The 12,773-nt window shown below is 38.3% G+C and overlaps 1 protein-coding gene across 1 annotated transcript in view; it reads left to right on the forward strand.

The window, feature by feature from the left end:
- ZFYVE9 (zinc finger FYVE-type containing 9) overlaps positions 1 to 12,773 on the forward strand; it is a 54,715-nt gene that overhangs the window by 5,371 nt on the left and 36,571 nt on the right. Inside the window, exon 2 of the mRNA XM_054285702.1 lies at positions 10,121 to 10,223. The gene's annotated coding sequence lies outside the window, so the exon portion shown is untranslated. The remainder of the gene's footprint in view (positions 1 to 10,120; positions 10,224 to 12,773) is intronic.

The raw sequence follows: 12,773 nt of genomic DNA on the forward strand, positions 1-12,773 counted from the left end.
AATGACACTGACTATTACAGGAGCTTTTCTTGTTTCCAGGTTCAGTTTTGTTGTGTCAAAACTCTGCTTTGAACTCGGTGTACATGTTGTCTTAGCTGTTTGCACTCCAAGTGTGAACCAGAAGATCGATTTAGGAACACTAAAATAAAGGCCAAGCCATGTGAAATATGATTTTACAGTGTATGTAGTTACTATAAATTCAAGAAGAATTGGCAAATCATATGAATATGCATAAAATTTATTGCTTGACCAGTTGGCCAGTCAGATAATTAGAAGTTTGTAAGATACTACATCACAAATATTGTAGATATTTTCAGATTTGTGAGTCCTTTGTTTCTCAGTTATTGTATACTGTGCTTCTCTTTGCATTTCTTTCAACCCAGTCAATGAAACTGTTCTATCATCTGTTTCATTTTCTTCTTCAACAGCTTTGATTTTTTTTCCTCTCGTTTTGAACTGTTGGATTTTAAGAGGAAGGTTGAAGACTGGTGTCAGTAATAGTAAAATATGAGTCCTGGTTTCTGAGGATGCAGATTCCTCTGGTGTGTGTGGTGCACAGAGCTCATTCTGATCTTGGGTGTGCCACACCTCCAGTACCTCTGAGGTGCCCTGTGGTGATGAGTGTGGGGTGAAGGTAAACCCTGCCCCAGTCATCTGCTGAAGGTGCCTGGCAGAATCAAATTTGTATTCCCACTTCACGTTCTGCAGCTCTGAGCTTTGCATATCAGTTTAAGCAAAATGAAATTAATCTTGTTTCTCTGCCAGGTGGGGAAGGGCAGTGAGTGATGAGGTGCACATTTGGTTTTTCTGCAGGTGTTGTAGAAAGCAAAGGCAATGGGCTGCTGTGGTTTATTGCAGAAGAGAGGTGGATAATGTGCTGGTCGTTATTAAATAAATATGGTATGAAAGAGAGAAGTTTATTTTGTGTTATTCCCAGCAACTGCTGAGTAGGGGTAGTGCTGACCTGTCTTTTTAGTGCATCACATCAAGGAGCTTGTTGCCTGACACCATCCAGTACTGAGGACAGAGAACTGGGCTTGGTTAACCTGGGCTCTGAAGAGTTCAGTGGTTCTTGTACTGAGTCAGTGCAGTGTGCTGGAACCAGTAACAAAGGGAATCTGTTCCAGATTCATTTCTGATGGCTTTGACTTATTTTCCACCTGTAATTCTTTAATTTTGTGAAAGATTTGTAAGTAGCAGGGAATTTCTTCCATGATCTGGAGATGGAGAGAAGTATATTTTGTTTTAAGTTGGAAGATGTGTTGAATGAGTTTATTACAGTGTAAATCTTATCTGATGTTCTATGTATCCAAGTCCTTGGAGATACTGTATTAGTAAGCATTTTGTTCCACCATCTGTGGAATGAAAGAATCTTGCTTTTCTGTAGATGTAAATCCTTTTTGCCCCATAGTATGTCTTCCCTTCCTTCCCTCTCTGCATTAATCCCATCTTTCTCACATAACACCACAATTCTGGGGATTTTTTCCAGAGCTGTGTGGGTATTGATTGCTATATTGATATATTTGACAGGTTGCTGCCAAAATACACAGAGCAGCTTGCTTTTCCCTTGGGGGGCAGTCACTTGGATTTGTTTTTACTGGGGAGATACTCATTTTCATGACAGATCTATATATTAAAATATGAGCATAAAGAATAGTAAATGAGCAATATAATCCCATAATATTAATTTCTGTAGGAGATTAGATTAAAGATGCAACACTTGAAAAGTGGCAGCATCTGAACACGAAATCAGTGTGTAAGTCCTCTTGTTCATGCTACTGAGGCTCTGAATACTGAGCTTTCTTTGTGGGCTGGAGGAGACAAAAAAGCTACATGGTTAAAATATACCCAGGCAATCATGCCAATGTAATTTTTTATTCCCTATCTGCGCTGTAATGCAGATAAATGAACATTTAATACAAATTGAGATAATGTAAGAGGAAGGTTCCCTTTTTGTGATTTTTTTTTTTTAATTTATCCCACAGTCTTTGAAATTGCACATTCTCCTGTGATACTGTAGAAATGCATACTATGGCTTGGAAATAGCTTGCTTCTGAGGCTTGTGTTTTGAAGAGAAAGGCACAGGTATTTTTTATTTACACCCTTTTTGGGCTACATCCAGTATACAGCTGCTGTTTTTGTTGGCCCAGCCACACTGACAGTCCAGCAGAACATATTGGTTGTCACTGTGTTACAAAGGTACATTGTAAATGCTGTGTTGCTTAATTCAAAATGAGTATTTTAATGGTTTCTTATTTGGTGAGCTTGAAAGTACATGCAAAGCCCACTTCTTAGGTTATATTATTAACAGATTACTTTAAATAGGATATATATTGAAGCAGCCTCTTAGCTGAAACACCAAATTGCATTGATTGTAGTAATTTCATACTGTGTTTTTGTGTAAATGATGAAGGCTGTATAAAACCCCAGCATATTTAATGGGTTTCACAGTTCTTTCTTGATTCTTTTATAAATGTAACTTTAAAAGGTTGTTACTTAAGCATCAGTCCGCCTGTGTGCTTTTCTGCTTTCAAGTAATTGTATTGGTGTACTGGCTTAATAGCTTCTATATTGTATTTACCTTCATTTCACTTAACAAGTCACTTGTAAAATGCATTTTAACCCATCTCTGGAATTTGCTCATAGATTTTCTTCTTGAATACTCATGTAGAATGAATGTGGGGTTTATTATGATGCCAATTAGAAATTGTTTCTTGAGACCCATGGGCAAAAGATGGATGTATATGTAGTGGTTTTGTTCCCTTATTAATTTCCTGTAATAACCCTTGTGGCTATATTTTTTTTCATTAAGCTTCATTTCTATACAGATGGCTTTTAAATGTAATTGTACCTTCTGATGTGAGGAAACATGCAGTAGTGTAGTAGAAACATGTTCCTGTGTAGTTAACAAAACTTGTCTTGACTGGAGGTTTCAAATACTGAGATGCTTGAGGGAAGTGGTCCTGGATGCTGAATACCCACTGTGTGTGTGTCACAAAATGCATTTCAGGCTGCAAGGCTGGGGGTCTAAATGAATTTGTGAAGGAGCTTAATGATGGTCAGTAATGGTGAGGAGGGGTAGGAGGGAGGTTGGCAATTAGGACAGGGTTTTAGGATATGGCTGTCATTGTAGCCATGTGGGGTTTTTTTTGCTTTTTTGATGGCCAACCCTCTAAAGACTTCCATTTCTGTTTGCAAAGTGGATGGAGCACCATTGCTGTTGGGTTTGCTCCCACTGTGGTTAATAAAGTTGTTTACAAGTATGTTCATGCCAGTAATGCACAGTAATGTTGGAACATGAGGTTTCTTATGGGTTTGGGTTTTTTTGGTCAGAGAAAGAAGACAGCTCAGGTAGGGAGAAAACAAATGGATGCAGGAAGAAGTGAATGAGAAGGAATGTGAGAGGGGAAAAGGGGCCCTCCAGATGAAGAAAACAGGAGTGTGCTGAGAATGCTGCTGGCTAAGGAAGGGTAGAGAGGTGGGGATTCATGGCTGAGCTGAATCAACCACCTGTCAGCGGACAGAAGAAGTGGCAGAGGTTTCTCAGTCTTGATCTGTCTGAGAAATGTTGCACCTGAGTTTAGAAGAATTTGGAGTTCCTACAGCTCTGTAAGATTTCTGCTAACTGTATTAACACTCATAACTCATTAATAAGGAAGGCTTTCAAATGTTTTTGGGGTTTGTCTGTCAAGTCTTTATTTCCTGTGCCTGCTAACAGAGATACAGAATTACAGGCACTTACTATTAGAACTAAAACTTCATGGAGCCCAGCAGAAATTTCAGGTAGATATCCTGATTGCCTCAGTGGCACAGTGAAGAGAAAAAGCCTTACAGCGCACCTCAATGCAAGTTGCTGCCTCTTTTGGGGGTGAGTGCTCAGTCCCTTCAGCACTGTTACAAACATGTCAATGCCCTGAGCACAGAGGAGGTGCATGCTCAGAAATAGCACTTCCAGTACGCACTGTTGCCATGGATTATTGAGTTGTATGCAATGAGTTACTAGTTACAGATGACTTAAGACATAATGCACTGTGAGCATCAGCAGTGATGCTAGTTAGATCATGATCACAAACGTGGGAGGGAACTTTGCTACACTTGACAACAGTGTTTTATAATGTGTTTGGTGTGATATGAATATAAAGGTCTACACAAAATGGGAATTTAGTTACCAACTTAGAGATAATTTCAGGGAGAAGACAGTATGAGATAAAAGTCCAGATTTATTTCAGGGATGTATGGTAATCCAGCTTTACATAACATAGAATTTGAGAAATAGTAACCATTTGGTGTCTATAATTATATTTCTTCAAAAGGTATGTCAGAATTTACAATGCTGTTGTGTGGCAGAGTTATCAGATGAGCAGAGATGACCACAGGAATGCTGGAAACAAAGCCTGTTGATAAAAGTGCTGTTAGTAGGTGCCTGACTGCTTTCCAGTGACCTTTCAGAGTTTTTATCTGTTGGGATGCTCCATTCTCTAAAGAGCAGCTGAATGTATAAATTGTGTTGCTTCCAGCAGCTTCTCTCCCCCAAGTACAACTCGGAATTGATGGGCTGGTGAATGGTGGCAAAGCAGTTTTCACTTCTTGCCCATTGTCCTTTTGGTCTGTCCCATTCTGGTTGTGTGGCACTTCTGGCTTTTATTATCAGCTTTTGCTCACTGGCACTCACAAATGTCAGTCCCACATGAGCTTTATAAAAAAGGACAGTTCCTTAGGAGTTGTGGCCTTTATTTAGAGATTCATGGGGATCTCAGTCAGTTCTTCCCTTACTTCCCAAATCTAAGAAATATCTGAAACAATGTTGAGTCTGTTTGGGTTTCATTCTTGTTTCTACCCTACATTGGAAAGAAGAAAAATTCATAAAGTATTAGAATACAGGATTAATCCACTCTGGGAGAGAGTGTGCAGCTTTAAATAATTTTATTCTTCAAATGTGTTAAACATCAGAGTCAAAACCTTCTTAAATACTGAAACATAAAAATCATCCCATAAACCTACTTCTGTATGTTCTATATGTTTACTTTAGTTTGTGTTTGAATAAAGATAAATAACAGCTTCAGATCAGTATGTTAAATGGATTAATTTTTAAAAATAACTGTGTTGTTACATTGATGACATTACTTGGAACTCATGCACAAATTAAGAAACATGATTTCATATTAAATTTATGTTTAATGCACTGTGCATTAGCTTTTTGTGGTTTACAGTATTTCAAATTTGCAAGTTGCATGAAACAAAATGTTAAAAAACATTAGATACATAAACCACCACATTTTGCTCTACCAGCATATGAGTAAGCTCAGGAAAGGATTTTACTGTTTTTTTTTTTTTTTCCAGCTGTATTCCTCTGGAAAAACTTGCGTGGAAGGCAGCAGTGTGGTGTAAACCTATCTATTTGTTCTTGCCCAGAGCAGGGATGGATCCTTTTCCAGGCATCACAGTTACATAAGCAGGAGCTGGTTCCTGTCTGTCTCCAGGTGCTGAGGCCTCTGCAGCAGGCTGAGGCTGCTTGGCAAGGCTGGGTTTGTGTCAGGAAAACAAATCAATCCTTTCTCCTTGAAATAGTAAAAAAGGGTAGGAAATGGAATTTTATTTCTACTGTAAATGGTTATAAAGCAGGTGTCCTTTTCAGCTGAGCTGCTTTTATTTTCTGGAGCACAAAGGTTGATAATGCTGCTGTGGTTGTTCTTGTCTCCCTGTTACTTTTGACTGTGATGCTTCCTATAACGCTGCTTTGAAGTTGCTGCTCCTTTGACTGCCTTACTACTGCTCAGGCATGTGTGAATGTCTCCTTATGGAAACTTGGCTGGAGACAAAAGTGGAAATAATGGCTTTAAAATGGCATGGGGGAGAGTCAAGGGAAAAGATGCAAATATTGGTGAAATAATTAGAGAGGTTGTTCTGCTTTAAGCATTGTCCACCTCTCCTTGTTCAGTTGATTGGAAAAAAAGACAATCCAATGCAACATTGGATTGTTTATCTTTTGTCAGCATTCGTGGGTAGTGAGCTGTACAAAGTGTTGTATTACACAGGAATAGCCTGCCGTGCCCCAGCCTGCTCTTTACATGGAGTAGTAGAAACATCAGCAAATTATGGAAAGTAAAGCTGAAGGATGCTTGGTCATCTTGAGCTTTTGGTGCAGGGAAAGGATTATCAGTGACTGCATCTTTGTATCTGTTACATTTCATTTTTGCTGCTGTATTTAGTATTGCTTACTAAATGGATTTATGGTGAGTTTTAATGCATTTTTCTAATCTGAACTGTGGTATAGACCAAGTATTTAAAAAAAATATGTGTCATTTGATGAGTTTTCTTTAATAACTTAGAATTCTGAAAACAATTTTTTTTTCTGATTGCACTAAATGACTACTACTTTAATTTATTAATAGAACACTTAATTTTGGAATGCTTAATTTGGGGCCTAATCTGAGGTCCTTGCCATTGCAGGCATTTTCAGGTGTGTGGCAGACATTGCTACTGCTGTATCACAAACGCTTTGTAACACCTTCCCTTCCCTTCATGTGGCACCTGTTAGGTAGAAGAACTCCATGTCTGGGGACAAAATTGTTGGGCACGTGGTAAATCACCACTATTCCAAGCATTACATGACTTGAGTGAAGAACCCCCTTTATTTGTGAAGGTTTAGCTTCCAGACTGATTGATCAGATAAAATAATTAATTTTACATTACTCATGTGTATCCTGAAATTTTCCACCTGTCTCCCCCCTTGTTCAAGTACTCTGATTTTCTATTAATGTAACCCCCTGCTATGATATTCCTTGCTGTAGTTTGGATTTTCTTGCAGAGCTTGGGCCTGAACACATCCTCTGTAGTCTGTATCTCCCATCTGATACTTGCAGAGTGTAGACAAGGTAGGAAGTGAAGAAACCAGTGTTGAAATCTGGATTTGCATGTAGGATAATGCCTAGTTCAACTAATCTAGCAATAATAAAGTGCCTTAAAATGGCTGCAAATGTCTCCCTGCCTACTCAAAGACATCTCCTCACTGATAGCACATTATAGAGGATCTGTAGTGTAGTTAAGAGTTGGATCTTTGCCAGTAGATGGAAGCATTTTTTAGCATCTCCTCATGCTTTGAGCATTTTTTGCATTTTTTTACCATAGTATCAAAATTGCTTCTTTTTCAGTCTCTTTCCATTTATTATAAGCTATTCCAGTTTCTGTGAGTTCAGATTACTTTCATTTAATGTTGTAAACATTTTTTACATTCTTTTTGGTGGAAGATATTTCTAATTATGTATTTTTGGAGTTCTTTCCTTCTATTCTTCATCCTTTCTTTATTCCGAGCACGTCTCTGCTTGTCAAATTTCTCTTCAATTTCTGTGTTGCTTTTGCAGTAATTGGTAGTCGCCTTCCTGGAGCTCCTGAGGGAAATCAGACACGCAGGGTACAAGCAGAGCAGCACCTGAGTGGCACCACTGTAGGGTTCAGCCCACCACCAGCAGAAGGGATGAGGAGCTGAAATGTCCCAATAGCAAACTGGGACAGAAGGGACACTGGGCCTCCTGCATTTACTGTGATCTTAGGTCTCAGTGGGCCCATAATTTTAGGTGGAAATGTGTGTATTTTTCACAAGTGTGATGGAACCCTTTTTGCAGTGTGTGTGATTCAGAGAAAACCTTATAATCACTAGGTTATGTCACTGACATCTTTTTATAAAAATCTTTTTTTTTGGGGATTTTTCTTTTTTCTGGGAAGCTGAGGCCCCAGAAAAAGAATGTGAATAGTAGTTGTTTGCTGCTGTGGAATGTAACAAGTGTACTTGTGATTGGTTCATGTTAGATGTGTACAATTGAAGGTTAATCAGAGACTGAGCTCTCTCTGAGATAGAATCAGGGAGAGCTCCTTTATTATTGATTCTTTTTTTATTCTTATTTTAGTAAGCTTTTGAAACTTTTTCTTTCTATTTTTACTAGCATAGTAATAATGTAATATATACTATAAAATAATAAATCAACTTTCTGAACAGGAAGTCAACATTCTTGTCTCTCTCACCCTAGAAAACCCTTGCAAACCCTGTAACAAGGTTGTTGTTGTGAGTATTCTTGGCTCTCATTTGTAGTTATTCCTTTTGTCCTTAATTTTCATTTAAATATACTTCTCTTACATTAAATTCTTACTGAAAAAAGAATTTGGCTCTGTTGCCAACTTGTTCTTTTTTCCCATGAAATCCAAATGTTATAATTTACTTTTCATTTTTCTTTTCCTTGCTTTTTGTTTAAATATACTACATTCATATCTGTAAGCATGCTTTGATTTTTGCATTGATCTTTGTAAGGGGAAATAGCTGCTGAGTGTCAATGTTGAACTGTAAACAAAAAGCTCCAGGACCTCCAGGTAATATCTCTTCAAAGCTTACTGTGGAGACTGGCAGCCATTGATTGGATCTTCTCTGTTGAGTGATTACGCGCAAAAAAGTCATTACCTGGGAAGAGTGGAACAAGGAAAGAGGAGCAGAGTAAAAACAATGAATAATAAAGCTGTACCCTGATTATTGCTTGCCTGGAAGGTTTGCAGGTAGAGCAGGGGTGGCAGCAGAGCTCCTTTCAGCTGAGGGTTGCTGGGGCTGATCATTTCTGATCAGGGCAGGTTGGACTCTGTGGTTAATGTGTGACTGGTTCATGTGGTGTTCGTGATGCAGCTGACAGGCCTTGCCATAAATCACAGAATTGTCATTAATTGATCTTTCTTTTCAAAGGGGTGATGAAAACTGAATCATTTTCCTGTACTCCAGGCTGGGAGGGGACCTGGTGGTGGTACAGAAAACCTTCCCCAGTGCCACGTGTACTTCACATCCCTTTGAAAAGGCTCATTCTGCTGCCTTTCAGTGGAACTAAATTTCCTCCACTTCTGTTTTTGCATGCATGTGATGCCTATCTGAAGAATGTTGTAAAAAGATAACATCTACTATTTCCCAGATAACCAAAATTCATTTTCATTTATAGAGGCGGAAATACACATAGCATCAGAAATTTTACTTGTATACAGGAAGAGTTCTGCTGGCATCCAAAGTTGTGGGATTCTGAGTTTGAAAACACTACTACTCAGAGTGCTGCTGTTCAGTTCATTAGTTTCCTGGAATTATTACTGTAGCTTATTTCTGAAAAGAATAATAAACAGCCCTGGGAGAAATTTAGTGTAACACTGAATATTGCTTTCATGCATGGAGAACTGATTTTTTTTTTAGCGCTGTTAATTTTGCTGGAGCTTGAAGATTTTTTTCTAACGAATTTTGCAGCTTCATCAGAGTACTAATAAATATTTCAACTACCTAACAGGTCAAAATGTCAGTGCTGGCAAACCTTAAAAAATTAATTTAACGTATCTAATTCCTTTTCTTGTTGCACTGTTTGTCATAAACTGTTTTCTGTTTTCTGTGCCCATGGCTGTGTTGGATTTTTGAGCTATGTTGGCTGTTAGGATGCAGCCTGAGAAAAGAAGCACCTGACCTATAGAAATGCTGTGGATTGAAGAATAAAAAATAAAAGTTTCTTCAGATGACTTTTTTTTTCCTCTTTGGTCCTCCATACTGTTGAAGACTGGTGCTATTGTGGGCCTTCTGAGAAGAAGCCTTTAGGAAATGAAGGGAGCCTGACATTGTAGGGGGAATAATTTGAAGACAAAACCACTTGTTTAGCTGTAACAAAATGAGTGGGAAGCTGATGAATACAGTTTACAGAATTCAGAGGGCTGTGAATTTTTGTTGACTATCAAAGCTACTAGCTCTTTGTTTTTGGAAGGCTTATTGTAGTATAATATAATTGATTTCAGGGGTTAGTTTTATAAATTGTTACAGTCAAGGTCATCAGGAATACAAGGACAGTTGGAGTTGCTGTGTTACACTGAGGGTTTACAGTTAAATGAAGAATAATAACAGATAGGTAGCAATGTGGTATTTATTAGCCACATTTTTCACCAGACTTTTGGAGAACACAGTGCACACACATCTCTGAATTCAAAGCTGCAGATGTAATCCACATTGTCTGAAGCTTGCAGCATTTGCCAGATATGCCTGTGCTAGCTGCAGTCACGTGTTAAAAAGGACATGGTTTGTGGCAGAATTGCCTGTCATAAAATACATGTTTGTATTTTCTAGGATCAAGTAGAACACCCTGATTCAGCAGAACTGGCTGGTTGTGCTGCAGTCATCATGAGAAGGCACAGGGTCATTGGTTTCTTAACATATGTGTAAGAAAAAGGTAAGAGGCAAGTTCTGCTTTAGAATATAATGATTCAGAGTTCTACACCTGAAATGATTTTTATGTATTCTTACAGATATATATTTATATACATACACCTTCATGTATTCTTATATATATTTATACATACACCTTTGTGTATGGATGGACCTCTTATAAAGAAGATGATGGAGTATTTTTAGCAATTTGTTGTTTTGTTTTTTACTGAAAGTAATTGCCCCATTTTAGAGCAAAGATTGTGTCTTATTTTGTTTGAGAGAGGTGGAAGGCAGGCAAAGTCTTTCTCAGTGTGTGCTGTGGCCAGAACTCATCAGTTCTAAATAAAGCTATTGCTCAACTCAGAACAAAGTGTTCATTGCAGCAGAGGTGCCTGACTCGCAGGGACAGGTAATGCAGATCGCCGAGGGGAGCTGGAGCAAGATGTGCCCTTGACCATTGTTTGTTGGCCTTGAAGGAAGTCTTCAGGAGCCCTGGATCTAATCAATCTGTCTGTCCAGTCCATCCATGCTGTCATGCTATGGGAAAATGACATTTTCTGGATGTGTGATTTTTATCAGGATGAATAAGCAATGTTTGGTTTCAGTTTGATCATGCCCTTTGTGACTTCCATCTTAGGAGCTTTCCATGGGTATTTTTTATGAGGACTATATAAACTGAGCATTTTGTGTAGTAAGAGATTATTGAAATGTGTAGTTTCACAGTTTGATATTGAAAAAATTGTCTCCACAGGACAGCAGGACAGAAAATCCTGAGATCCTATTCTGGCTCCTTACATATTCTCTGGTTTTTAGGTCTTTGCTGTGAGGCCAATAGTTGAATGTCAGTATTATTTCCTTTCAGTGCAGTTTTTTATTACAGTGTTTTAATGTGATTATGAGCTGATCATCCACTGTTAAAAGACAATTAGAAAGACTAAAGGCTGTCAGTTCCCGTGGTGAAAACATCCCAAGGATAATTTAGGATGTGCAGTGCAGAAGATCATGGGTTACATAATCCCTTATCACAGAGCCCAACACAAATACAAGTCTGGCTGCCTTGCAGGTGTAACACAAGGCCACTCTCTTGTACAGTTCATTTCCAGGAGCAAACTGGCATGTGAGATATCTGAGGGGCAGTCTCCAAGGCTAAGCCTCTTTGAAACATCTAATATTAAGGAAGATTTTTCTGTCCTTGTGTCCTTCTTTCCTCTACTATGCAGCTGCAGTCTGTGTTGTGTTTGAATGCTATGATGCCAAGGGCAGTAATTCTGGGTGGATATAACACACACATTTCTGGTACAGTCACCTTTAAATTTAGACATCAAGGGAGAGTGAGGCGTGTAAGCTTCATGGAATCTAAGTTCCTGAGTTTCAGAAATGAAGATGATGATAAGCCCATGCTGTTGTTATGAAGAAATTGAGAAGTAAAACACACTTCCTGAATTATGCATGATGTGTGATCCAGTAGGAGCTTGAAAATAATCTAGTTTGACAGACTGCATGTTTTAATTAGCTCCTTGCCCTGAAAGACAGAAGATGACTCTGCAATGGATAACGAGTGATCTTTAGTTCTGGACTTATATACCAGTGGATAGTAACCATTGTACTAATCTTTTTTGTATACAGAGTTAAACAAAGCATAAAATTTTACTACTTTTTTCCATAATTAGTGTTTCCTGCCAAGTCTTTGCATGGAGGACTGTATTTTTGAAAAAAAAAATCTTCTGTTTTTTACTCATTGCTGGTTTGTGCTTCCTTTTCCTCACACTGGCACAAGATCCTCTCCTTCATATTGTTCACCCCAATATATAGTCATTTTGGATGTCCTTTTTGGTAGCATAAAATTACCACTGAAATTTCTTTCTGATTTGCTCCTGTTTTTATTCTTTTTCCAGAATCTAAGTGTTGTGTGTTTGCTCATCAGCTTCTCTCCATGCCATGACTCAGGATATTTGGGCAATACTACAGAGTTTCTCAACTATTAAGGATCCTTGAAAAAATGTCATGCCAACCTTTGTCCTAAGAGAAACTTTGGGATTAGAGTAATTCTAAAAGTCTTCCAAACTTTCACAGTGGTACATGTGAGATGCAGTCAGAAGTCTCAAAAGATCTGTAAAGGAATATGTTTTTTATTTAGCTTGGGCATTTAATAAAAATATTCAAAATAAAATTAAATTCTAAACCATAGGGAAAACAGCTCCTCAGTTATTATGGCATGCTGTGTTAGAGCATTTTATTTTCTGTTCTGATCTTGAGTTGCTGGCTATGGTGAGTTGAAGCGTTAAATCTTCACCTGGCAAATACGTGAGTTGGTGACAATCAGGAAGCCTTGCTGATATCTGTTAGGAGCATGAGCACTCATCCTCCTTTACTGTCAGACAGAGGAGAGGACATTAAGGACTTCTGTGGGTTTGGCAGTGTGTTTTGCCCTTGGCAGAAACTTGCAGAAAAGCCTGGGGGGTTGTTGCATTCTTTTATATAATAATAATAATTTTAGATATGAAACCTAAAGATTTGCAGCTGACCTTTTCTGAGAAATATCTACTGCAGCAGACAATGAGATCTCATTTAG

The sequence above is a fragment of the Melozone crissalis genome, unplaced genomic scaffold, assembly GCF_028551555.1.
Source record: "Melozone crissalis strain CALT ecotype California unplaced genomic scaffold, PUWL_Pcris_2 ptg000045l_1, whole genome shotgun sequence".
NCBI classification, from domain to species: Eukaryota; Metazoa; Chordata; class Aves; order Passeriformes; family Passerellidae; genus Melozone; species Melozone crissalis.